Genomic DNA, 24355 nt, shown 5'->3' on the forward strand with positions numbered 1-24355 from the left:
TGAACTTGTGTGAACTGTGGCAGCCTCATCCACAAAAGCCTCTCTGCTGCTATTTTAAGGAAGTGAAAGAGAACTGAAGGGTGTCCTGTTGTAACACAACTCTTGTGGGCCCCAGCCTTCCTCTGTTGGCTTTGCCCTTAGTCTGCTTCTGGCTGGGTTCCTGCAGTGGCCAGAGTCTCATATTTGCCAGAGTGGCTTAAGTTCTGTTCACATATACAAGTCTTCTGGGCACACTGGTAATTTCAGACCACCAGGGTAATTTGAAAAAAGATTTGTCTTGTGGAGTTTGTCAACCCTCCAGCCTGTAGAACATAGAGAAAAAAAAAACAAAAAAAAACTGAGGCCAGGGCTTGGTGACTCCTGCCAGAGCTGGGGACTATGCCAGAGTCCCTGGTGTCCGATGCCATCTGAGGCCCACAGGGATTTTAATCAGCTGAACTGAGCAACTAGTCCTTGGAGGCCTAGGCAGGGCAACAACCTAGCAGTACAACCAAAGGGGATTCAGGCCATACACCGGGGGAGGGCTTTGGACTGGGTCTTCAGGGCCCGGTTCTGCACAGATTCTAGAATTCATTCCTGTGGTCAGACCGTCAGAACTTTTCTTGGGCCTATGTACTGGGGCTTGGTCCGGAGCACAGGGAACTGCTGCTTGTCCTCCGCAGTTCACAGGACTGGGCGCCGGTGCCTCTTGTTGGCGCTGACCACTAGAGGGACCTCCACCCCAGGTCGAGGGGTTCAAGCGCATCCGGACCCTAGGGTGCCTCAGAGCCTTCCAACTGAGGGGAGGGGGTTGGGCGGAGGGATCAGAGACAAGGAATGAGGCTTCCCTCTGGCCAACCTTAATTTGGACAGAATCACACCGGTCCGGAGTCCAGCCACCCAAAGGGTTGTGCCTCTCGTCGGATTTCCTATGGCTTCTCTAGCAGTTCGCGACCCAAATTCCCTTTCGGCTTCTCCGTTTTCATTTCTTTCCGCCGAGGAATGGTGCTGAAGGGCCGGAGAAGCCCAGGGGACTGAGAGCTGGGACCGTCGGGCAGCCTCCCCGGGGCGGGAAGGGTGCAGACGGGTGCAGACTGGGGGGGTGGGGGCGTGGTCTTCGGGGAGGGGCGGGGCCTGGGGCCGGCGCGCGGCCCGGGGGCGGGGCCGGGCTCGGCGGACCTGGGCCGAGGCAGGTTCGAAGGGGCGGGGTTGCCAAGGCGGGTCCCTGAGGAACCGGAACCTGGGGCGGGCGGGTCCCCGCGTATCGCGAGGGTGCGGAGGGAGTGGGGGCGTGGCGGGAGGGCGGTCCCGGGGGGAGCCGGGGGGCGCGCGCGCCTCGGGACGAGCCTCCCGTGGGTCCCCGCCCCCGTCACGTGGGCTCCGGACCCGGCCGCCGCCGGTCGGTCCGCTGGTTGGTCGGTCAGTTGGTCGGTGGGTCAGTGGCCTGCAGCTCGGCTCCCGGCTCTCATGGTCGGAGGTGGGAGGGACACGGGAGCGGCCCGCACACCTGAGCCTCCCGGAGAGGAGCCCCGCGCCCAGGTCAGTGGGCTCTGCCCAAGCCCCAGGCCCGCTGCGCGGGTGGGTCGGGGAGCCCCGCAGGGGCATTGCCTGGGACTCCGAGAGCCCCCGACCCTAGAACCACCCCGGAGTAGAGGTCAGTGACAGCGTGGTCCCAGAGCGTGTCCCAGGCGCGAGCACGGGGACCCCCTTCCCCTTCTCTGGCCGGTTGGACGGTATTACTCTATGGACTTGCTCCGGATCCGCTCCCTGCTCTGCGGGACCTGGGGACAGCCTGCGCCCCCACAGGTGCTAGGATGTCCCTGGAGATGCGCCGGGTGGTCGGTCCCTTCATTCTGTGTGGTAGGTCGGGGCTCTGCTCGGTCAGCTGGAGCAGCAGCGTCATCTGGAGAGCCCAAGGTAGCTGGGAAGTTTACGGTCCGTTCGCCCAAGTCAATCTGTGTTCGGCAGAGCGTGTGTCCGGATGCAAAGCCTCGGCCGAGGCCAAGTCTAGACTGTAATTGCAGAAATGCAACATGCATGTGAAACTCAAGCCACTGCCTCCCCGTAGACTGCAGGGAGAGGGTGGTCCTCCTTGAAAGTGGGCGCCTCCTCTCCCTTCTGGCATCTCGACTCCAGACCCTAGTTTTTCCTCAGATAAAAATAAAATTATATATGTAAAGACCAGAACTTTCAAAGTTTGGGTAGGCTCGAAACAGGCATTCTAGTCAGTGTTTAATCCTTTTAAAAATAAATCCAGAGTATTATATTCTTACATTTACATCAGCTGGGTATTTGGTATGGATCCATCTCCCTTTCCAATTTTGGTCTACTTCTGGCTTTCTCTTCATCTCCTTCCTCTCCCAGTTCCTTAATTGATTATAATACAAATCTGAAGTGTTTCCAAATTTTATTGCATTTTGTGAAGTTAAATACCCAACTACAGAAAGATAATTAGCTGTAAACATAATTAATTCATCTTCAGCATGTTCAGTCTTCGATTATTATTTGTATATGGAAAAACACACGATGTTCTCTGATTTAGAGATTATGTTTCTCTTTGGGGCTTAAGAGAAGCAGCCCATTTGTACTCTGCTTAATTTCGTGTTTAAATGACTTTGAAGTGGGTGATCATTTAACACATTATTATTACTTTGAGATATGTTGATGTGCCAGTTACTAGCTTATTGCTACTGGAGAAACAAACAGAATCATGGTTCCTTCTTTACTGGGGTAGCTATAGCGAGTGTGCTAACTTTAAGACTAAGCTGAATGAGATAAATGCCACGAAGGAGGTATGAGCAAAGAGTTGTGGGCATTCCTGTCTTTCAGCTGAGCAGGGAAAATCTGGGATAATGTCAAGAAGGGGGTGACATGTATGTAATGGACCTCAAAGGATATTTCCTGAGTTTCTCCAGGCAGAGGTGGGTAGTGTGTGACCTGGGCTGTGAGAGCTAGCCCTGAGGAGTGGCAAGTTGTCTAGCTGGGCCCTTATGGTGAGTGGTAGACAATAAAGTTGACAGGGATGAAAAACCAGCAGGCGGTGAAGGCCAGGTGCAGAAGTTTGGACTTTGTCTGAAAGCATGGGAGCCAATAATGGGTCTTAAGCTGGGAAAAGATAGATGTTTCTATGAGCTTGAAGTCAGGGACCTTCACCCTAGACCCTCCCAACTTCCCAGACCCAATCATTGTGGGATGAACGGTTGGCTACACCTTAGAACTGTGCTTCTCAACTGTGACAAGTTTAAAATCACCTGGGGACCTTGTTCAAATGCAGATTCTGATCTCTAGATCAAGGGTGCGACCTGACATTCTGCATTTCTAACCTGTTCCTGGTTGTGAGATCCCTTCACTATCTATAATGAGGATTTAGATGGAGCAGTCGTTTGCAGACCTGGCTCTGCCTCAGAATTGCCTGGGGAGCTTTTAAACTATTCAGATTAAGGAGGATTGGGATAGCTTTAACCAAGTTTCCCCAGGTGATTCTGATGAAGGCTGGGTGGGAACAGCTGTGGGGGACTCTTGGCAATGCTGTGGGAAGCAGTGGCCAGGGGCAAAGACATGGGGTAGAGAGCCCAGATAAGACCCTGGAAAGTAAATCAGGATAGAAGTGACTAGGCCTTGTATTTGGTCTGAGATAGTGGGATCTTGAGGTCAGAGGGACTGTGAAGGGATCGGATCTAAAGACAGGTGGCTAGGGAGTAAGCCGTGTCAGTCTCTGGACTGATTGCACAGATCAAGTGAGGAGGGAAGGACAATTCTGAGAGAATCCCGCTTTGGAGGAGGAATGGCACGCACTTAAGACTAACATTTGGGGTAAGATTTGAAGTTATTTTTTTTGCCAGGCCATCAGAAATTTTTTTTCCTGAAATACAAATCTGTTCATGACACTCCCCAGCTTAAAATCCTCTGGTGGGTTCCCTATTGCAAAATATGAGAAGGAAGAGCTAATATGAACACACTAGGAGGCATTTAAGCATTTGTTAAGTTCCCAGACTGGGCACCCCCATTCAAGAGGTGACACTCGGGAAAAATAAAAAGATATGACGCTGTCACCAGTTGGTGTCGGCACAGCTAAGCTGGAACGTTTGGCAGCTTTGTGTTTTCCTGAGTCACTATATTTCCTGCTTCCTCCTTCCTCAGATCAGTTCCACTTTATGGTTCCTGGCATCATTCTTTGGTTTCAGCTCAGGTAGCCTCAGAAAGGTGGGCTGTATCCTTCATAGCCTCTGAAAGCCAGGTCTTGTCGGACCTGGTGGATCTTCAGGAGGTCCCTTCTTATCTCTCACGCACCAGGTAAATAATCTTCTGGGTGGTGCTTTCCCAGAGCTTGTTTAGCTTTAGACCTGGATCGCCCCAAGGACTTTCGAGTTCCAGGGGGCTGCTAACTCTCAGCTTTGTCTTCAGGAAATTTATGATATCTGTTTAGTGCTTCTAGGTAATTCTTACTTGGGTGCGCCTTGATAATTCTTACTTTCATTTCCTCTGTCACATACACAGTTACGCACACTGACAACTGAGCATTCATTGTGCACAAGGCTTTTAATCACCATTTCCTGTTGTATAGTAATCTTGACTTCTGTAACACATCTGTAGAAAGAAGATCTAGACACAGATGGGATAGGATTGCCCTTCTGAAAGGATAAAATATAACATCCTTGTGCGGCATTCAGGGCTCTGTGGAGGCTGGCAATAATTTAGCTCACCAGCTGCATCTCCACTGCTCCGCAAACTGAGTAGCTCAACAGCGTCTATCCTTCTTGCCTCTTTGCCTTTGCATACACTATTTCCTCTTCCTGAAAGGCCCTTTGGTCTCTGCTCTGTGAGATGAATGAACTTTTATTAATCCTTCAGATTAACACAGATCAAACTCTTGAAACACTTCTCCTTTCCCCATCCCCAAGTCATGTTTACTCTTCTCTCTGATATTACATATGTATAGCATCAAGCACAGATCTCTGTTGCAGTATTTAGGCACTTATTTGCATATCTCTGTCCACCCACCTTGCAAACTCTGAGCTGCTCTAGGGCTGCATCAGCCCTTGTGGGCACTACCCATGGCAGATGTTAGGAAGAGCTTGTGGCAGACAGGAGCCTTGAGCTAGCTGGTTTTGCATGGTTTGCCTCAGTAAAGGAGAAAGGGTCAGATTATTTTGTGTAGGAGATGAGGGAAGGAACCAGAGCAGTACATCAGACTGGGACAAGCCCAACGAGGAGTGGCCCACATGGCTAGAGTCATAGTGAGGTGGGGAGGGGACATCCGGAGAGGTGAAGGTATAGTCTTAGGCTATGGAGAGATCATAGAAGGCCTTGAAAGTTGAAGTGAAGAATTTAAGTTTTATTCTGACAACATAGAAGGCCTTTGAGTATGGAAAAGACATGAAAAGCTGTGCTTTGAGAAGGATGCCGTGCTGGGAAGGGCAGGTTGGAGGGAGGGAGGAACTGCTTGTGAGAATGCGCTGTTGGACTAACCCACTGAAGCAGATTTGGGCCTAAATCAGAGGGAATGGCAGTGGGGATGGAGAGGAGGGAACAGCAGTGAGTGAGCTTGCCAAGAAGTCCTGCAGGATTTGGTGACTTATTGGATTTGAGGGAGGGAGAAAAGGGTCAGATTGGACACTGACATTTTGTGCTCGTTGGCTGGGAGAAGAAGGAGGCATTGTTAGCAGCATGAGAGCCAGGAGGAGCACGGAAGGGGGAAGGCAAACGAGGGTATTTGATTCCCTTTGGAGTCAGGAGGGAGCCATGGATAGTTTCTTGCATGCCCCTTATATTTTTACTCAGGAGAGCGGTGAAGCCCAAAAGGAGGCTCAGCTGCTGGTGAGAGAACCGGGCCTCCTGGTCCTCTGGCATGGGGCTCTATCCCTTGGAGCACAGTGGGTTTGGCCAGAGGAGAGTTGCCAGAAGGTCCAGATGGAGATTCTATTAAGCAATGACAAATGGGAAAGAGACCAGGGTTGGGGTGAATTCAGCCTGCAGGACCGCTAAGGCTAGAGTCTTATAGGTCAAGGACTCCGAGGGGAAGTGTCTGCTGGCAACCAGTGCCAGTGGGGGTGTGAAGGCTCAGGAGTCCTCCTTTCTGTCCTGTGGGCTGATGGGAAGTGGGGAGAGTTTTTATGGTATCGGGCACTCATATTTATTAGTGCTCAGTGTGGGTGGATGTGCATTAAATGGTTTTTCTGGGACTGGAACCACCAATCTATCACTTCTATGGAAAGATGTATTCCAAGATCCAAACTTTAGGGACACATCCAGCCAGTCAAGAGAAGTTGTGTGTGTAGTGTTGGAGTGGGGGCAATGGGGGGGGGGTGCCTATCTGGGGAAACGGCCCTGAGGACCTCTAAGCAGGGGCCTGTGTGTAGGCCCAGTATCAGATATCCAGATGATTGGGGGAGGGCCAAGGCTGTCAGATGAGGAGAGAGGACCTTATCTAGAATCTGTACAGCTGCCAAGAGACTCAGTGGCCTAAGGCTGGATTTCCTCCCCTCCTAACCCCTCCCAACCCCTTCCTTCCATGCCACTCTGCCCAGCCTGGCTCTTCAGCCTCCAGCCTCCTAGGCGATGAGCCCTGCCTTTGCCAGGGCACAGTATTCACCCTAGTTTGATAAGGCAGAGCTGGGCTAATGTATGTAAAACATTTAGATTATTGCTGGGCATGTGGTAATTGCCAAATAAAAATGAAGACAAGTGATGCTGGGATTTGACTTCAAGCAAAAACTTAAGCCTCTTGTCTCTTTTCGCTATGTAACTGGGCCTGGTGAGTTTCTGCTCCATCCTGTTTTGAGTTTTCCTGTGTGTGTGTGCATGTGTGTGTGTTTACTAAGACTAGGATGTATGCACGAGCCTGTTCACCCATACTAAAGTATCAGGGATAGCCGTAAAGTGCAGATTTGAGATTTGGGTTGTCCATGTCTCAGGAAGGACTTATGCAGAGGTGAGTGTATGGAGGGCCTACTAACAAATCTCCAGGAAGAGACTGTTAGCCCAGGTGAAGCTATGGGGAATTGATCGGGTCCTGGGCTCTCCCCCGGCCTCTTTCCCGGCCTCGCCCCTGGCCTGCAGCTGCTGCAGTGTCCCCAGGTGGCTCTGAATCGGGCACACAGGCGTACCTTGCTTTATTGAGCTTTGCTTTATTGTGCTTCACAGATGTTGTGTTTTTGAAGGCAGACCCTTCGCCCCCAAAAGATTACAACTAGCTTTATTGCGATACTTTATTGGGGTGGCCTGGAACCAAACCCACCTGTAACTATTCCCTCCTTGAGGACGGGCGCATGGGAGGAGGTGATCCAAGTCTCAGGGTTGCTGTGCCTGCTTAGAGAATGCCAGTGCTTGCTGGGCACTGGGAGTGCGTTTTAGTAGCATAGTCAGAACTCCTGCCCTGACTCCTGGGTAAAGACATAAATCTACAGTGACTTGTGAGCATGGAAGGAATATGCCAGTTAGATGTAGCTGGGCAGGGACTACTCTGGCCTGGGGAGCCACTCCTGTGATTGTCCTGGGGTGTCCCAAGAGGTCTTAGCAAAATTCTCGTATCTGCTTCTGGCAGAAAGACCCAGAGATCCCTTCCAGGAAGAACTCCTTGGGTTGACAACCTCTGTGTGTGTGTGTGTGTGTGTGTGTGTGTGTGTGTGTGTGTGTGTGAGAGAGAGAGAGAGAGAGAGAGAGAGAGAGAGAGAGAGAGAGAGAGAGAGTTATGTGGGAGCCTAGAGGTCTAGTGGAGGAATTAAGCCACAGCTCATTCTGGGAAGACCACAAACAGGTCATCTTTATTCCCTGTATGCGAATGTGGCAACTCCTTTCCCTTCAGGGGCAAATTTCCTTTCCCCAACAGAAGACCTTATTTCCCCTGAATGGAAGAGGTTTTCCATGAATAGCTGGCTCCAGGTGGACTGCTTCATGAAGACAACAGAGTTGTAGACAGGCCCCTCAGAAAGCTGCCTCCAGAGGGAAGGATAGAGTGGAACTGCAGTGTTGGTGGGCCTTACAAAGGGCTTGCCTCAAGAGGTAGTAGTGTTAGTCCCAGTTTATGGGAGAGAAACAGGCATCAGAGAAGTGAAGTGATTTTTTTAAGGTCCCAGAATATTAGACTTAACTTGATTTATGGTCCAGTTAAGGGCATTTTGAAAAGGAAAGGAGGTGGACATGTGCTGAATTGGATAGGATCCTGGGGTGACAGCAATGTCCTGGGCACACTGGCTCAAATTCAGTAAGGAACCAGGACAGATAAGAGGAGGTGGGGGTGGGGCAAATGGATTGCAGTAGGAGGAGGGGATAAGTTGGAACTTGAATTTGAGTGGGAAAGGCAGATTCTTCTAATTCAATGGTTTGCTGAAGCAAAGGAATAGTTCTTGGCTCTGACACCTGACCTTGACTAGATGTCATGAAAAAATTTTATTACATAAGCTCTTCCTGCGACCAGCCAAGACATCTGGTTCTTCAATACAAGGCTGCTCACTCGGTAACAACAACGCCCCTGCGTGTCCAGTGTCCATCTAGGTTTTTGCTGTGCTGGCTCATTGGAACTGCACAAAGCCTCAGGCCAGGATTATTGTCCTGCTCTGGAGACGAGGAAACTGACTTCTCCTGCCCACCCCCCACCCCCATTCCAGCATGGCAGGCAGCAGGTTTTCTCCACTACCAAGACTTGGCTGCCCTGAACTCTGAGGACCCTGGTAGCTCTAGAGCGTGGCCTTTAAATCAGACAGGCCTCCATTTAAATCCCAGCTCTACACAGACTTGCTGTTGCTACTTTGAGCATGTCTCTATCTCTCTGAGCTTTAAGTTCCTCATCTGTCAAGTGGGAACATGCCTATTTATTTGGTTGTTGTAAAGATTAAATGAGATGGTGCACTGAAAATGTTGGCTACAGTGCTTGGCACGTCATAAGTAGTCAATAAGGGGTTTTATTATCAGTATCGTGCTCTTCTCAGGAAGCCTGGAGGTTTCAGGGGGAAGTAGCATTCTCTGGGCCTCCAGGTGTGACACAAAGGACAGCCACAGTAGAGGTGAGCAGGAAGCCCAGGAGGCAAAAGTGCACGGCAGGGTGGGGAACAGCCCGGTTTCAGATGGCCAGTCACCAAAGTTCAAGACAAGGGTAGCAAACAGAGAGTTCAGAGCCCAAACCAGCTCGATGAGATGTGGCAGGGGTAAGTGCAAAGTCCTGCCTTTAGGCTCCGGAATCAATTGGTGTGAGTATCCTACCTGACCACGTGGAAAAACCCACATAAAGCAGCTTAGCCTGGCTGCATTACTAGAAATCCTGGGTTAGTCCTTGCTAGAGGATCCCCCTTTTCCTGCGCTGGCCAAGACTGGCCACACCCGGAGGTAGTACCCTGGACAGCACACTTTGGGAGCAGGTGGAGGAGGGACCTTAAATGCTGCAAAGCTGGAGTCCCTGCCCTGTAAGCTTTGGAAGGACCTGGGGAAAGATAGGAAGACACCAGGCTGTGATTTTGATTTTCAGGTGAGTGGGGGAGCTGCCGTATTCTGTGTTTCTCAGGGGGCAGAGTTGAGGGTCTGTGGTGGGGAAGGTAAAGGGAATTAAAGAGGAGGTAGATTTCAGTTGGAGATAATGTAAGAAATTCCAAATAACTTGAGCTTGTCTCTAGGGCCAGGCAGCAGTCTTAGAGCATGCATTGGAGTCTACTGGGAGAGGGTATTGTCCAAGCAGTATTGACTAGAGAGAAGGTTGTGATATACCAGGGGAGGCAGAGTTTTCTGAAAGCTTACAGGTCTAACTAAAAGTGCTGTAGGATTTGGGGGGATAATTGGTGGCTTCTGAGCAGGGATGACTGGCAGATATAGGGTGGAATGGGGGGTGAGGGAGGAGGGCATCCTTAAAGCTGTGCAGAGCTTCTCTGTTCCAAGTCACAGGCTGAAGTCCCACTCAGGAACGGGTTGGGAGAGAGGAAGGTTCTGAGGAAATGCCTTTGGGGACTGAAACTGAGGCTGTGATCCCAAGGAAGTGATTGTGCTGTGTGTATTTTCTGCTGATGCCCACCTTGGCCCAGCTACCTGACTGGGGCATGAAGGCTCTTACAGACTCATGCCCCCCCCCGAAGATTTTGAGAACTAGGGCCATGTGGTCTGGGGCAGTGGGCTCACAGCATCCAAGATGCTGGGAGTTCCGACTGTCTGCAGCCTCGGCCCCACAGCAAGCTCCTCGCCCCGAGAGGAGGCGGGGAAGGGCTGTGGACAGCAGGGCCTTATTCACGTGGGCTGAGGTTTGGGTGGGGCGCATGGATGGAGGGTGGAGAGTGCTGTGGTTAAGCAGCGTGGATGCCTGAGGGGCGCGCCACCCTGGCCCCTGGTGGCAGGGAAGGGAGCCTGGGACGGCGGTAGGAAAGGAGGCCACGGAAGCCCCAAAGTCAGAATTCGCCACTGGATCTAGGGAAATGCTCACCCTTTCAGGAGCAGGGGTAGAGCATAATTTTTAAGTACTCTTGAGTCAATAGATTGATGACTTCATTGTTTATTTCAGTCACCAAATGATTTTTGACCATCCTCTGCGCTGAATACTGTGTTGGTGGGAATGCGAGATGAATAAAACATGCCCCTGCCTAGGTGAAATTTAAGGACTGTACCCCTTGCTCAAAATAGGCAGTAGTAACTGGGAGAAAGCACAGTGAACATTCATAGAAAGGAGGGGTTAGGACACCTGGCTTGCTGAGGAGGCGGCATTCGATGTGTGTCTTAAAGGAAAGACAGGACCGGAGAGAGACATCCCTTTCTCTGGGGATGAAGGGCATTTCTAGCGGAGGGAGCAGCAGTGCACAAGGAAAAGCGTCGGGATGGTAAATTATGGGGCATACGTGGAAAACAGCCAGTGGTTTGGTTTGGCTGGAACTGAGGAGTGAGTGAGGTTAAATAGGCAGCCAGGGATTGAAGCGATCATCTATTAAGGACCCACCATGCATCAGGCACTGAGCACAGAGCTTTCTGTGCTCACGTATCACAGGAGCTTTCTGGGCTTTAACCAAGGAGGAAACTGATCCAGGATAAGTGACTCTCCCATGGTTCCTTATTTGGTGATTGGCTGAAATAAGATTTTTGCACAGTCTACCTGGTCCCTAAACCCATGTTCTTTTCACCCTATCCAGCCACCACGTTGAGAGTCCAGATTATTTCATTTTAAGTTTGCTGTGAAGATGAGCTCTTCATGCTGAGGCAGGAAGATGGTCGGTGTGCACATGTCAGACATTAACCTTTGAGAAGCATTTGGTGGACACCCCTAGATTGTTGCAATGCACTCCTGGCCCCAGTAAATATATGCGTATACACACATATGTGTATTTGGAAGTACATCATGAATATAGTAGGAAGTTGCATTGTTGTTCATGGCGTCATAGAAACTGTTACTCCCTGAGGAGTATGGGCAGTTGCTGATTTCCTGCCTGAATTCCTCTATTTTCTGTCCCATTCAAGAAAGTATAGTAGAACCTGGCCAGCATGGCTCAGTGGTTGAGCATCGACCCATGAACCAGAAGATTACAGTTCGATTCCCAATCAGGGCACATTCCCCGGGTTGCGGGCTCGATCCCCAACAAGGGGCATGCAGGAGGCAGCTGATCAATGATTCTCATCATTGATGTTTATAACTCTCTCTCCCTCTTCCCTCCTCTCTCTGAAATCAATAATTTAATAATAATAATAATAATAAAAGAAAGTATAGTAGAATGGGACAAGATAATCCATAATCTTCTCTAATTTAAACAAAAACATTCTTTGCATTAGCTACTTTATCGTTACTAAGAAGTTACAACCTATCTCACCTGTTGGGGACCCCAGGGTGTCAGCCAGGGAGGAATGGTAAGCAAGATGGTGCTCTGGAGTGGGTGGGAAGGCGAGGTGGGGGATGGGAATCAGAGAAACCTGCTGTGGGGGTGGAGAGGAGCAGCCAACACCATTCCGCAGGCATTAGCTGGGAGTCTGCCATGCAGGGGTGTGGAGTGGGTGCTGGGATACCTGCGTGAAAGGAGAGCATTGTTTTTATGGTAACATGTTCAGGCTCTGAGCAAGTGGGTGCTGGTGGCGGCTGCCTGCTGATGTTGGGGTATGTCCTTAGAGCCAGCTAGTTCTTATTGTTGAACAGGTCTGCCCAGGGCCCTAGCCTCTGTCCAGCCTGGCCTCCCTCCTGTAGCTCAATCCAGATCCAGCCCCAGCACCTACACCTTGCTCCTATCCTCAGGGGGGACCTGGGCTCCCCCAAGCTTCCTAATGGGAAAGTTTTCCTCAGCCCAGAGAGAAAGCCTAAGACCTAAGGAAGCTGGGAGGCTCCCTAGTTAGTATTAGGGCTGCAGTGACTCAGGGGACTTCAGGTGGGACAAAGCTCTACCTCCATGTCCCACCTACTAATCATGAGCACTTTGGAAACACAAGAGCTACTCCAGGGTCACAAATCCAGTCCATTAATCTCATGATTAAGTATATTTGAAAGAAAATTTTAAATAAACCTAGTGACAATTGAATGAGGGTGGCATTCATGAGTGGGACTCTGAGACACACACATCTCACAGCATCTCTGTTCCCACACCGAGTGTGGGAACCTTTCCTCAGTAACTCCAGGTGTACTATAGAAGTGTGATGTCCACTAGGAGCAATTGTGGGGCCTCTCTGAGTCACAAGTACAACGTGGCTGTCATCTCTCAAGGTTACCTCTGAGTTCAGCGGGCCTCCTGTGGCAAGTGCCGGGCTGGACACCTGCTCCCAGGCTGAAGCCTTTCACCATGTCAGGATCTGGCCGGTCCTCTCCCCAAACCTTAGAGCCCAGCATCAGCTACAGCCCTCCATGTTTGGGGTCTCCCAGATCCATCTCTCCAGCTACAATTTCTCTGCCAGGAGCCTGCCCTCAGACAGCCCCTGCTCACTGTCCCAAGGCCAGGGGAGACTGGGGAGACTGGTGGAGTGACTGAGGAGGGGGCTGTAAGAGCCTGGTGCCCGGCCTTCCTCGCAGATGCTGCTAGAGAAAGACAGAAAGCTCAGAGCATGTGCACTGTGGTTTCCCCTCAGATCTGCCTAATCAGGGGCCAGCTCCAGGAGATTTGGCAACTTTTCAAAGTCATATTATTTTTCCCCCTGATCTCAACATTTGGGCCCTGATAAGAGGTCTTGGTCTTGGCTAAATCTACCTTCTGGAATAGTGCAGTTAGGGAGCAGTTCTCCGAGAGAGGAGAGGCCAGCCAGTGTTGCATATTTACTGGCCAGGCACTGAGCGGGTCGTTTACTCCCTCCTCCCTCCAAACCCTCTGACCAGTCCTGTGTGGGGCAGGTGTTCTTATCTCTATTACATAGTAACCTGAGAGGTTAATATGTATTACCCAAGGTCAAAAACTAACCCAGCTCCAAGTAGTAGAGCCAGGGTTTAAACTCAAGTTGGTTTGACTCCAAAGCTTGGACTCTTTCTATTGCCCTTCCTCTCCTTCTGGGGAGTGAATGAGAAAGGATTCACAGAAGGCTTGGGTAGGACTGAGCGGGGTGTGGGGACCCTGGTATCAGTACTGCCTTCCTCCTTCTGTGACCCTTTTGAATCACACGGGCGTCTCCACCTTTCACTTTGAGTCAGGAACTTTAGGGGTTATCCTATGGGAAAATATGGCCCAGCTTTATGGACAAAAAGAGGTGAGAAAAGGGAGAGAGGCCTCCAGGAGATTCTGTAGAGGTTTTCATCCTCTGAGGACAGACTGACAGACTTCCAGGAGCAAGACCTCTCAGCTCCAGGGAGGGGAGACCTAGAGCAGTGTAATCCTCCAGCCAGCTTCTCTTTGATCTGCAGGAGTTTGTGTACAAATGGGAGATTCCTGGATCACTTTTCCTGGGTAAGTCCCTCAACCTCTCTCTGGTCTAAGTGCTCTTAGGGGAGGGAAGTGATCCCTGTGGCAAGTGTCTTATGACTGGTGAGCTGAGGGTAGTGGCCCAACCCTGTCCACCCCTCCCTCCCCAGCATACTCAGGAGTTTGTTGACTTGGCTTGAAGAGGAGAGGGCTGGGCCCAGGGCTCTTGGCTCCTTGAATGCAGCTTGACAGCTGGTCAGGTCGAGGGGTCCTAGGGCTTCCTTCTTGGGACATGCTGAAGTCTGATCCCCAGGTGCAACTGCCTCAGAGCTGACTTACAAAGAAAATATAGGACTCTTAGGAATTGTCCATGCCTGGGTGTTGTTTACAGTTTGAAGTTGTGAAGCAAAGTCTCCCTTAGATTGAGAGGGAAAGGGCCCCCGTAGGTGAGAACAGTGGCCCAAGGCTCTGGACAGTTGTACCTTCCTCCGATATAGTCTTGCCGTGTGTCCAAGGTCAGACGGGGTGTGTGTTAGTTTGCTAGGGCTGCCATAACAAAGTACCACAGTCTGGGTGGATTAAACAACAGAAATGTATGTTCTCACAATTCTGGAGGCTAGAAGATCAAGATCAAGGTGTTGACAGGGTTGGTTCTTTTCTGAGGCTCCTCTCCTTGACTTCTAGATGGCCATCTACTCCCTGTGTCTTCCCATGGTCTTCCCTGTACCCATCTGTGTCCTTACAGGGATACCACTCATATTGGATTTGGCCCCACCCTAATGACCTCATGTTAACTTAATTACCTCTTTAAAGATCTTATTTCTAAATACAATCATATTCTGAGGTACTGGGGATTAGGACTTAAACATATGAATTTGGGGAAGGGGGACATAATTTAGCTCATAACAGGATATTTCCAAAATCCTCTTTGGACAAGGCTCAGTGTCATGGTGAGGGATGGAGAAGCACTCACCGCTGGTCCTGCTGAGGGACCAGTAGAGGGAGGGGACCCAGCCAGTGGAGGAGGCTTGATTGACCTTGTCTAAAGGCTCAGCTCAAGGAAGTCCAGGCAGAGCTGTTCCCCTGTAGTCTGGGCTCTCTGGCAGCAGTGGGTTCTGTGTGGTGTCTTTATCTGCTCCCATGTGTCCCTCGGCCCTCCAGTGAAGACAGAGCTGCTAATACCCTGCTAACAACACCCAGCCTAGGCCTGCAGGGGAAGCCCCTTCTCTAACCGAGGCAGGAGGGGGGTTGTTTTGCCAGCGCACACAGCCTGTCTTGAAGGAAATCTTTTGGTCTCCTACTGGTTTAAACTTTTTTTTTTTTTAATGTAAAAGAAAAACTATTGCATTGATTCAGAATTAAAATGTTTAACAAATGTTGAAATGAATGTTCAGAATACAGAATAAATTTTGATGAATTCAATTACTATTTGCCCAGAGCCTGCCAAATCCTGAGCTGTGCTCCTCCCCCAGCAGCTCGAGGGGCTTGTAGGAGGTAGCTGGCTGCAGGCTAAGGTTATGCAGGAGACCCCTGAGCACTCTAGATGATAGAGTGAACTTGCCAATTCCGATCTGATTTTTTCCCCCTTGTTGCTTAGCATCCTAAAATAATAGAGTGAAGAGAAAAGCCTGGTTTTATCATCTGTCGGGGCAGCTACATCCTCTGCTGTTGGTCCTTTGGGAGTGTAATTGCATTCATCTCTTATGTCTCTTGCTCATGCCAGGCCCAAGCACGGCCAAGTGCCTCTTATGGTAGAGCTGCCTTCACCTCTGAGTGTCAGGCTGCAAAGAGAGGGGCCTCAGGTATGGAGAGAGTGAGGTCAGAGAGGCTGCTATGGACAACTCCCTCCCTTATTTCAGGAGGCTGACCATCTCCCTCTCTCACTCCTCCCTCTTTCCTCTTCTCCCTGTTCTTGCCACTCAGATACACACACCTTTAACACTTATGTCGGGCTACATTTACCGAGTGTCCACCTGTGTCAGGTTCGTTGCTGGGCTCAGAGGATAGAAAGGTAAATAGCACATACTCCTTGCCCTCAGGCTTCGTAATTTAGGAGGGGAGACATACAGATCGAGGAATCGTATAAACAGCACCGGGAGGTGATAAAGGTGGGTACTGGGAATGGCAGGAGCAGAGTGGAGGCATCCAGCACCTTCAGGCACTGGGGGTGGTGGTGTCAGAAAAGGTTTCCTGGGTTTGGCGCATTTGGATAAAGCCTTAGAAGGGGTGGGATTTGAAAGTTTAGGTGGAGAAAAGCATCCCAAACAGAGGAAAAAGAGAAAACAGGGAGATCTTTCTGATTTAGGGATTAGGAAGTTGCCCATTGTGACTGGACCTGAGAGTACGGTGAGACGTGCAGCTGGGAGGGTGGGTCTTGTTGGAGAAGTTTGTTCCTTGAAACAGTGGGGAGCCATGGAAATTTGGGAGCCGAAGGATAATGTCATGAGCTTTATGGAATGTATCCTGTTTGCACTGGGAAAGAGATGGGTCATAGAAAAGTCAACTAGAATAAGCCAAAAGGAGGCAGCACAGGCCATCCACGTAAGAGACGATGAGGGTCTGAAGGGTAGTGAGGTGAGAGTGCAGTTAGATGTTAGGACCTTCAGGGAGTCTGAATGGCACTATGGAAAGAACACTGTATGAGTCATCAGGAATTTAGATTCAAATCTCAGTTCTGCTGGCCCCTGGCAAGGAAAGGTGGGATCCCGTGCCTCCCTCTGGGAAAGCCTAGCTTCCTAAGTGGGGTGTATGTTTAATCTTCTACTATAAAAAATTCAAGCATACATGAAAGTAGAAGGAAGGTATAATTAGTCGCATTACCCATTACCCAGCTTCAAGAATGACTCCTAGCTGGTTATATCTTTTAGGTGGTAGTTTCTGAGATGAAACTTTTTGGAAGTATTCAGGTTGAGGTTACATTTGAAGCATTTCTCTGAATCTGTCTATCTTCAGGTTGAGGAAGTGAAATGACTTGATGTCCGTTTGTTCCTCTCTGGAGGTAAATCTGTGTGTGTGTGTGTGTGTGTGTGTGTGTGTGTGTGTATGTGTGTGTTCTCTGCTGTGAGTAGGAAGATCATGCTAGTTCTCCTTGAAGGGCGTGTTCTTTGAAGGGGTTGATGATACACACTGCCAGCAGGTTCCTGTCAGCAGGGTAAGGATCTCTCTGCCATGGGGCAGGTGAGTGTGGACAGAGCAGAGACTAGACATAAAGACTGCTTGGGAGGGCAGGATCAGACACCCTCCTTATCTGTTCATTGAAGGGTGCTTGTGGCCTGGGAGCCTGATTCATGCTACCAAACTGACAAGGCTAATCTATAAACCAGACACCAGTGGACTAATTCACTTTGGCAGGCATTGTCCAGTGGCCACAACACAACCGCCTGCCCTCCTAGACAGTCTTCCTGGCATTACCCTACCTGGGAAAGTGAATTACAGGGTCATGTGCAGGTTGCTGGGGAGCCGGGCTCCCAGACAGAGGCACCATGTGGATGGTAGGGCACTCTCTCAGCATGCTGTAGGGCTTCCTTGCTAGTGATCAGTACCCGACCCCCAGAGATTCCTTATTGGTCACCAGTGTGACACACAGAGCAACACTGACCAGTTCTTCTTTTACTGAGAGTGACACAGATTGGGTGGGGGATGTGGTAATTATTTATACCACTTAAATGCCTCCAGAGTTTGGTGCCGATTAAAAAATAAGACTGGGAATCAAACAGATGGAGACCAAAATATCTGCTCCAGGGCTATAAAGATGCTCAAGAATGTGGCCAGTAGGGTTCCCAATGCATCCTTTGCTGAGTTAGCATACCTGCCTCTATCAGGGACCTAGGTGAATGCAGGCCTCCTCCTGGCAAAGCAGCTTGGGAGAGAGGGAGGGATGGGGCGAGGCTGCATATGCTCAGTTCCTTCACTCATTCCCACCAATCATACTTGCTGCCCCCAGGTGAGGGAGTCCTGGAAAGGGAATGTCAGTGTCCTCCCATTGGATAGCCCCGTGGCACCGTGAAACAAATTAAATGAAAGTGTGAGCATGCGTTGTGCGTCTCAGCAGGGGTTTTCTTGGACAGGTGGGGGTGGGGATGCTGTCATAGAGGAAGGAGAATCACCTGGGAGTTGAAAAATTAGTTTCGATGGACAGACTGGAGAAAAGACCTTTAGCTTGTGGGGACAGCGTGAGGAAGGCCCAGCAAAACGAGAATGCACTCCTGTGGTTGGAGTAGCCAGGCTTGCTGAGGAAGTGCTGCCTAGTGGTTAAGAACATAACCTTGGAGCCAGACAGTCTGGGTTTATATCCCGTCTCTACTTCTTGGATGTGTGATTTGACTAAGTTACTTAACATCTCCTAGCTTCAGAGTCCTGGGCTGTAAAATTTGAATAGCAGTTGTGAGTATTGACATATGATGTGTGATACATATAAACCCTTGAGTCAGTGCAGGGAGAGTGTTCAATAAATGGCAGCTGTTATTACCATCACGAGTCCAGGGCAGTTTGGGGTCAGGTAAGAAATGCCTTGAATGCCAAATCATGAGTTTGGACTGCTTTGGGAGAAGCCAGGTATTGCTCAGGTGAGAGGAGGCCCTTAATGGTTCTGAATACCTGAACTCAGGCTGGGGCAGCTGGAGGGGAAAGGGTGAGATGGAGAAGAGCCACCTTGCAGGGAGCCGTCCACGGGGACCTGTCCGCTGTTGGAAGGTGTGGGAGGGGTCATGGCATGCAGGGTACAGTTCGAGGAGGCCGTAGGAGCTACCAAGCAAGGGCAGGACCATGCCGAGAGTTTCTGAGAATGCTGCATCTCAGGGGCTGGTAGGGATAGTCAGTAAGCTGATGGGTATTTGGATAGTTTGGTCTGGAGCTCACAATCAGTCTAGTTTTATGAATCATGAGCATGGAGATGAAATATATATTGTCCAAGGAGATAGAAGGAAAAAAGGAGGGACTGAGCACAGAATCTGCCCCAGGACAGTGAGCAGAAGCTGAGGTAGGACATTTAGTGGAGGAGGAGCATCTGGAGGAACCCGGAAAGCGAGCGCTTTGTTCCAAATGCCAAAGAAGGAGACTGTCTCCAGGGTTCTGGCACTGATGAGATGCCACGGAAAGCAACCCCAGCCAACACTGACTGACTGCTGGCCTCGGTGCTTCACTTATTAATTCATTTAAACTTTGCCACCACCTCTGGGTTGGGTACTTTTATTCTCCTCACCTTGTATGAGGAAGCTGAGGCACAGAGGGGAAGTGACTTGCCTTAGGGCACATAGCGAGTGATGTCAGATGGGGTTCTCACCCAGGCAGCCTGACCCTCCGGCTGTGCTTTAAGCCCACCCTAGACTGCCTCTCAAGAAGTAAGAACTGAAGTAGCTCAGTAGATGGGAGAGCAGCGGCCACCTACGTGGGTGGAACTATCATCATACGGGTGTCAGAGAGTAGGAGGTGAAACATGAAATGATAGCCAGGGGTGTAGGGCCAAAGGAAGGGCTTTAGAGTAGCTGAGGCTTTAATATTTGTGGGTTGAGAGGAAGGAGCAGGAGAGGGGGAGAGGTGCAGATTCAGCTTAGAGAGGGGGCAGTTGAGAGATTGGACCTCAGTGATGAGAGATTAGGGGATCAGAGAGGGGAGAGGAAATTTGTGGTGAAGAGAAGGAATTGTGGGAAAGATACACGGCAGTTTATGGAGGAGGAGTCCGATAAGAAGGAAACATGAGATGAAAGGTCTGGGTGCACAGTGTCGAGGGAGCTGTGTGCATTGTTAAGCATCCTGGAGCAGAAGGAAGAAGACACCTGAGCTTGCCTCCCCAAGGCGGGGGTGGGGGGTGGGGGGGGTGGAGTCAGGGCAAGTTGTGACCGGAGAGGCCGAGTGAGCTGGGGAGCAGGTTCAGTGAGAGCTGGGGAGGTGGTTGGAGAGAGGTAGGCAGGGTTTCAGGGGATGCCCCTGCATGCTGACTGCACAGGGCTGATGGGGCCTGGGGTAGAGAGGCCCCATCCTGTCCGTCCAGAACGAGGGGGTGGTGAAAGAGAGTGTGAGAGGGTGCCACAGGGTTCCTGAGGTAGACAGGTGCAGGGCACAGGCTGCTGTTAGCCTGGTTACACTCAGAGAAGGGGAGTACCAAGAGCCCTGCAAGCTCCTCTGAAAAGGGTCCTTCCCTCAGGTCCTTGCATCCTTCTACACTATTGCCAGGGAATAGCAGCTTCCACATAGCCCCCTTCAATGGTTCCCTGTTGCCCAATGGATAACAGGTGAAATGAGGGGAGGGACCCTTCACAAGCTGGCCCCTGCCTGATTTGCTGCCATTCTTTCCCAGTTCTCTGACCACACAGAGCTACATGCACAACTCCTCCCAGCCAAGACTCTTGCATACCGTGGGATATGTTCTTGGCCCCTCTTGCAATGCGTTTCTGCCTGCTGTCAATCTGGAGAAGTCTCGCTTGCTCCGCGAAGCCCTGTAGGATTGCCTGCTCTGTCGCTCCTTCCCCCTGCTGCCCTGCCCTGAGTGTGCTGAGCTTCCCTCTCGGGTGTGCACATTGTGCTGGGTTGTAGCCATGCATGTGTCTTTCTCCCTCAGGATCCCCAGGGCCTCTGTGGTGCCTGGCACCCGCAATCTTCCCCTAGAATATTTGTCCTCTTGAATGAGTGGATGACGAGGTGAGACATTATCCATGAAATGATCAGCAAATGGTTGACTTTTGAAACTCAGCTTGTCTTTGAAACTAACTGTCTGTGATGTTTTGCAAGTTCCTTGTTCATTGAGCTAGTGACATTGTAGAGATATTAGCAGCTATGTGCCATCTGAACTTAATTTTAGAGATGATGGGAATTTCAGGGAAATGATGCTTTTCTTCTCACAAAGGAATACCGTGACTGCTTCAAAATTAGATCATTAGTTAATTTATGAATTTCTGAAGTCTAACTTGGAAAAAGCCAAAGTTTGTTGGCTTTGGCTCATGGATCCCAGATAAAGGCCCAATTCTACACATTGCCTTTAAGTTCTCATTGACATAGGTGAGAGATGAAAGATTTTTGGCTCTTGGTAGATAAATAACTTAGTCTTAACGTTCTTTTTTTCCCTCCGCATAGCATCTACTAGCATAGGGTTTTTGTTTTGTTTTGTCTTGTTTTTACTGATAATAGGGGGCAAATAGTTTTTGTTAAATGGATAAACAGATCTAAAAAAAAAAATAATAGATTGATATTTGTGGGTCATGCATTTTTATGACAATTCTTTTCTGTTATATGTATCTTTTTTTCAAGTAAAATACTATCTTATAACAGAGTCAAAGGGGGTTGGCAGTGGGCAGGGTCCCCTTGAAGATGAACTACATGGACACTGTCTGGCTCCCCATCTCGCTCTTCTGAAGGCACTGATTCCTGCCACTCATCTCATCTCCCATCCCACTCCTTGCTGGAGCACCTACATCCTCCGTCTTTTGAGACCTGCCCGAACCATTCCTCAGCAGGCCTGAGTTAAGGCCCATGCCTTGGTTACTGAGATTGTTGTCGCCTCTTTACCACAGTAAACCCCCAAATTAGGGAAAAGGACCAGCTTGGGGGCAGAATGTCAAGAACAGAAATGGGAGGTGAGAATAGGCAGAGGAAGGCAAAGCAAGTGTTTAAAAATATTAAACAAAGACTATGAGGGAAACCCCACATCAGCTCTTCACTGTTCCTTAAGCCCAGGTCAGATGTGCTGTTTGGGTGTGAGCCCTGGCACCCATTTCCTGGCCAGACACGCTCCTCCTTGTGGGCTGGTCTTGGGGTATCTCATGCTCAGGGCTTTGGGGTGGTGTTTCTTTCTCTTAAGAAGCTTGTCATTTCAAGTAGGAGGCAGGATGTCACTTCTGCTCCTGAGTCTGGAGGCTGGCTAAGCTGGGAGGAAGTCTGGTCTCATGGTGCCTGGAGGTGAGGTATCAGTGCCTGGTGCTGCTGTTCCTTGCATTTTTTGAAGGGGGGTGGGGGGTGGCAAGGGCGGGTTCAGCTGTGTGACTGAGTCCCCTGCTATTATTATATGCTGGTGGCAGAGCAGAGCTGTTTGGGATCTGTTTAAAGGGCTGTGGTTTGGTGAGAAGGGCCTGAGCTTTTCGGGTAAGTGCTTAAGTGGAAGCGTCTGGGTTTGGATATGCCAAAGGAGGCTGGTGGAGAAGTGACATGTGACAAGAGCTGGACTGGGTTTTAAGTGGAAGGCCAGATAGCAGCCAGTGGGTTCTGGAGAGCTGGGCTCCAGCACAAATGTTCTTAGGGCTCTTTAGAGCTCATCCAGCAGGGAGTGGCTGGGAATGAACACCCAGTGCATTCAACTCACTAACCTGGTACAGTGGGGAAAAGATGCTAAGCAAGAAATATTGCATTTGTCCCCTGCTGCCACCCGGTGCTGCCAGCCAGCACCCAAGCTAAGGCACTTCCATCAACTCTGATGGACCTTGGCCCCCACTGGTCTCAGCTTAACTGGCTGGTAATTCAGAACAGCCTGACCTGGGATGTTTTGGTGGGAGTGAGAGACCTGACGTGTGAAAATAATTTCTGAAGTTGAAAGCTTTAAACAAATGTCTGTTATTAGGAGTCACTGAAGCCATGATTAGATGGGGAAGAGTTAAGCATGCTCATTCACCTTCAGGAGCTTTCTTTTCTTTTCTCCTGAGCAGTTTTTCTTAGGCTACTTAAGCTTCTATTCACTGACAAAAGACATTAAGGCTCCACCCCTTCACTTTTGTTAGGCTCAGATAGTCACTGAAGGAATTCGGCAGTTCTGATAGCAGCTTTCTCAGCATCCTGACCCCTCTGCCCTGTTCTGACTCCCCTCTGCCATGACTGGATGTCTCTGTGTCTGGCTCCTCTGTCCTGATGGGAAGTTAATACCATGGCCTTGTCCTTTGGTCCAGATACAGAGTGGGTGTCTGTGGGCCCTGCCATTGCTCTGAGGCCAGGTGAGCTGCTTTTCTTCACTGTCAAGCCCTTCCCTGTAAGGCAAAGACCTCAGGACTGGACAGGACCTCAGTGAGGCCTCAGGGCTCCAGGTACAGCCTGTGTCCTGGACAGACCTGGCCTGCCATCCTGGGAGCCTCTCAGTTTCCTATTTAGACCAGTGAGCTCTTTATTTTTTTGCCTTTGAAATGGGAAGGTCTGTCCTCTATTACCTGTCCCACTGTATTTTGGAAGCATATAACTTATTTCACAGATCCACAGGTAGAGAGGAATTTTGACTCTGGTCAGCCTCCAGCTGCTTCCCTCAGGCAGATATGGGCCCCAGTGGATGGTCTTCCCCAACAGATGGACTCTGGCCACCTGCTCTGTGCCAGGTCCCAGCTGAGCTCTGGGCTCAAAAACATGGCCCTATGCACTGGGAGCTTACAGCTCAGACAGAGGAGTTACACATAGAAGTGGCCATTGCTCTAGTCTAGAATTTTCCAGATGCTCTGAGGGAATTCTTTTTGGGAATGGAGAGGGGACTGAGCCAGGAGCAGTCACTTCTAGGTGGGGAGTGGGAGAAGATCCCTGGAATCATGATGCTGGAATTGGGCCTTGAAAAGAAAGTGGGAATTGAGCAGGTGGCAAGATTTCCCTTTGCCGTGTGCTCTGGGCCTGGCTGTTTCCCAGCCCCTTCGGGCTATTGTCTCTACCGAGGCGCTCTCTGGCCCCTTCTCCTTGCTTCTCTCCAGGAGGCCTTCAGCAAGGAGCTTCCCGAACTTAAGCCCCAGGTCCCTGGTGAACCCAAGCTCCCAGCAGAGGTTATGTGTCTCTGGGGGGATGAACAGACACAGAAGACTCCAGACACACTGGGTGCTACTGGATGACACGTTTGCCTCTGAGCCCCACATTTCTGGAGGGCAGGGATTGTCCCACTGCGTGTCACTGATGGGAGCTCAAACCTTGACAGTGGCAAGGGAGGAAAATGGCTACAGTTGCCATATGCAAATGGTTGGTGGCATCATGGTTTTTCTGTTCCAATAAGAGCGTCTGTGCTCATAGATGGGGGTTAGAGGCGTCACTCCCATTTGCATGGTTTTCCCTTCAGAGGTCTCTTCTGTACCCCACTGATACCTCACAGTGCCCTGTGACAGAGGCTGGCAGGGCCTGTTCTTACCCAGTTGTCCCGCCACTGCCTCAGACTGAGCTCATCAGCTGCCCACAACAGGTCAGGTTACCCACTCCATGTGCTCCCAATCCTGCCAGCCCCAGGCTCCTGGGTTGTAAATATGATGCACCCTGACTCATGTTTCGCTTCATGCCAGCTCCCACGGGTCCACCCAGGTTGCTATCTGCCAGGTACAAAGTCATCACTGGGCAGAGGGCCCAAGTGTCTTTGTTTCTTTTTTGTTTCCAAGGGTCATTTTTTATGGCCCTTTTGTTGCTGGGGGATAGAGCCTGGGCCCTCTGGGCTTGGTGCCTTTTAACTGCTCCCCACCTTCCACCCTGGTAATAAGGCCCCAAGTGGGGCCAATCTGCTGATCTCTGCGATCTTTCTTTCTTAAAACCTCTGTCACATTTATATCTGAGGTCACCTGATTCGTTGCTCACTGGTATCCAGACCCTTGAAGTAGTGGGCGTGATTCCCAAGCTCCTCTCATTACTTGCCCTTTGTCATGCTATGTGAATTTTGTGTAAGGTTTTGACTCATCTGGAGC

At 50.3% G+C, this 24355-nt stretch overlaps 1 protein-coding gene across 1 annotated transcript in view; it reads left to right on the forward strand.

The window, feature by feature from the left end:
- Window positions 1-1612: 1612 nt before the first annotated feature.
- Window positions 1613-24355, forward strand: part of PPFIBP2 (PPFIB scaffold protein 2) — a 112699-nt gene continuing 89956 nt past the window's right edge. The window contains exon 1 of the mRNA XM_016213961.2: window positions 1613-1633. The gene's annotated coding sequence lies outside the window, so the exon portion shown is untranslated. The remainder of the gene's footprint in view (window positions 1634-24355) is intronic.

This window comes from Miniopterus natalensis, chromosome 11 (assembly GCF_054644295.1).
Source record: "Miniopterus natalensis isolate mMinNat1 chromosome 11, mMinNat1.hap1, whole genome shotgun sequence".
Lineage (NCBI taxonomy): Eukaryota > Metazoa > Chordata > Mammalia > Chiroptera > Miniopteridae > Miniopterus > Miniopterus natalensis.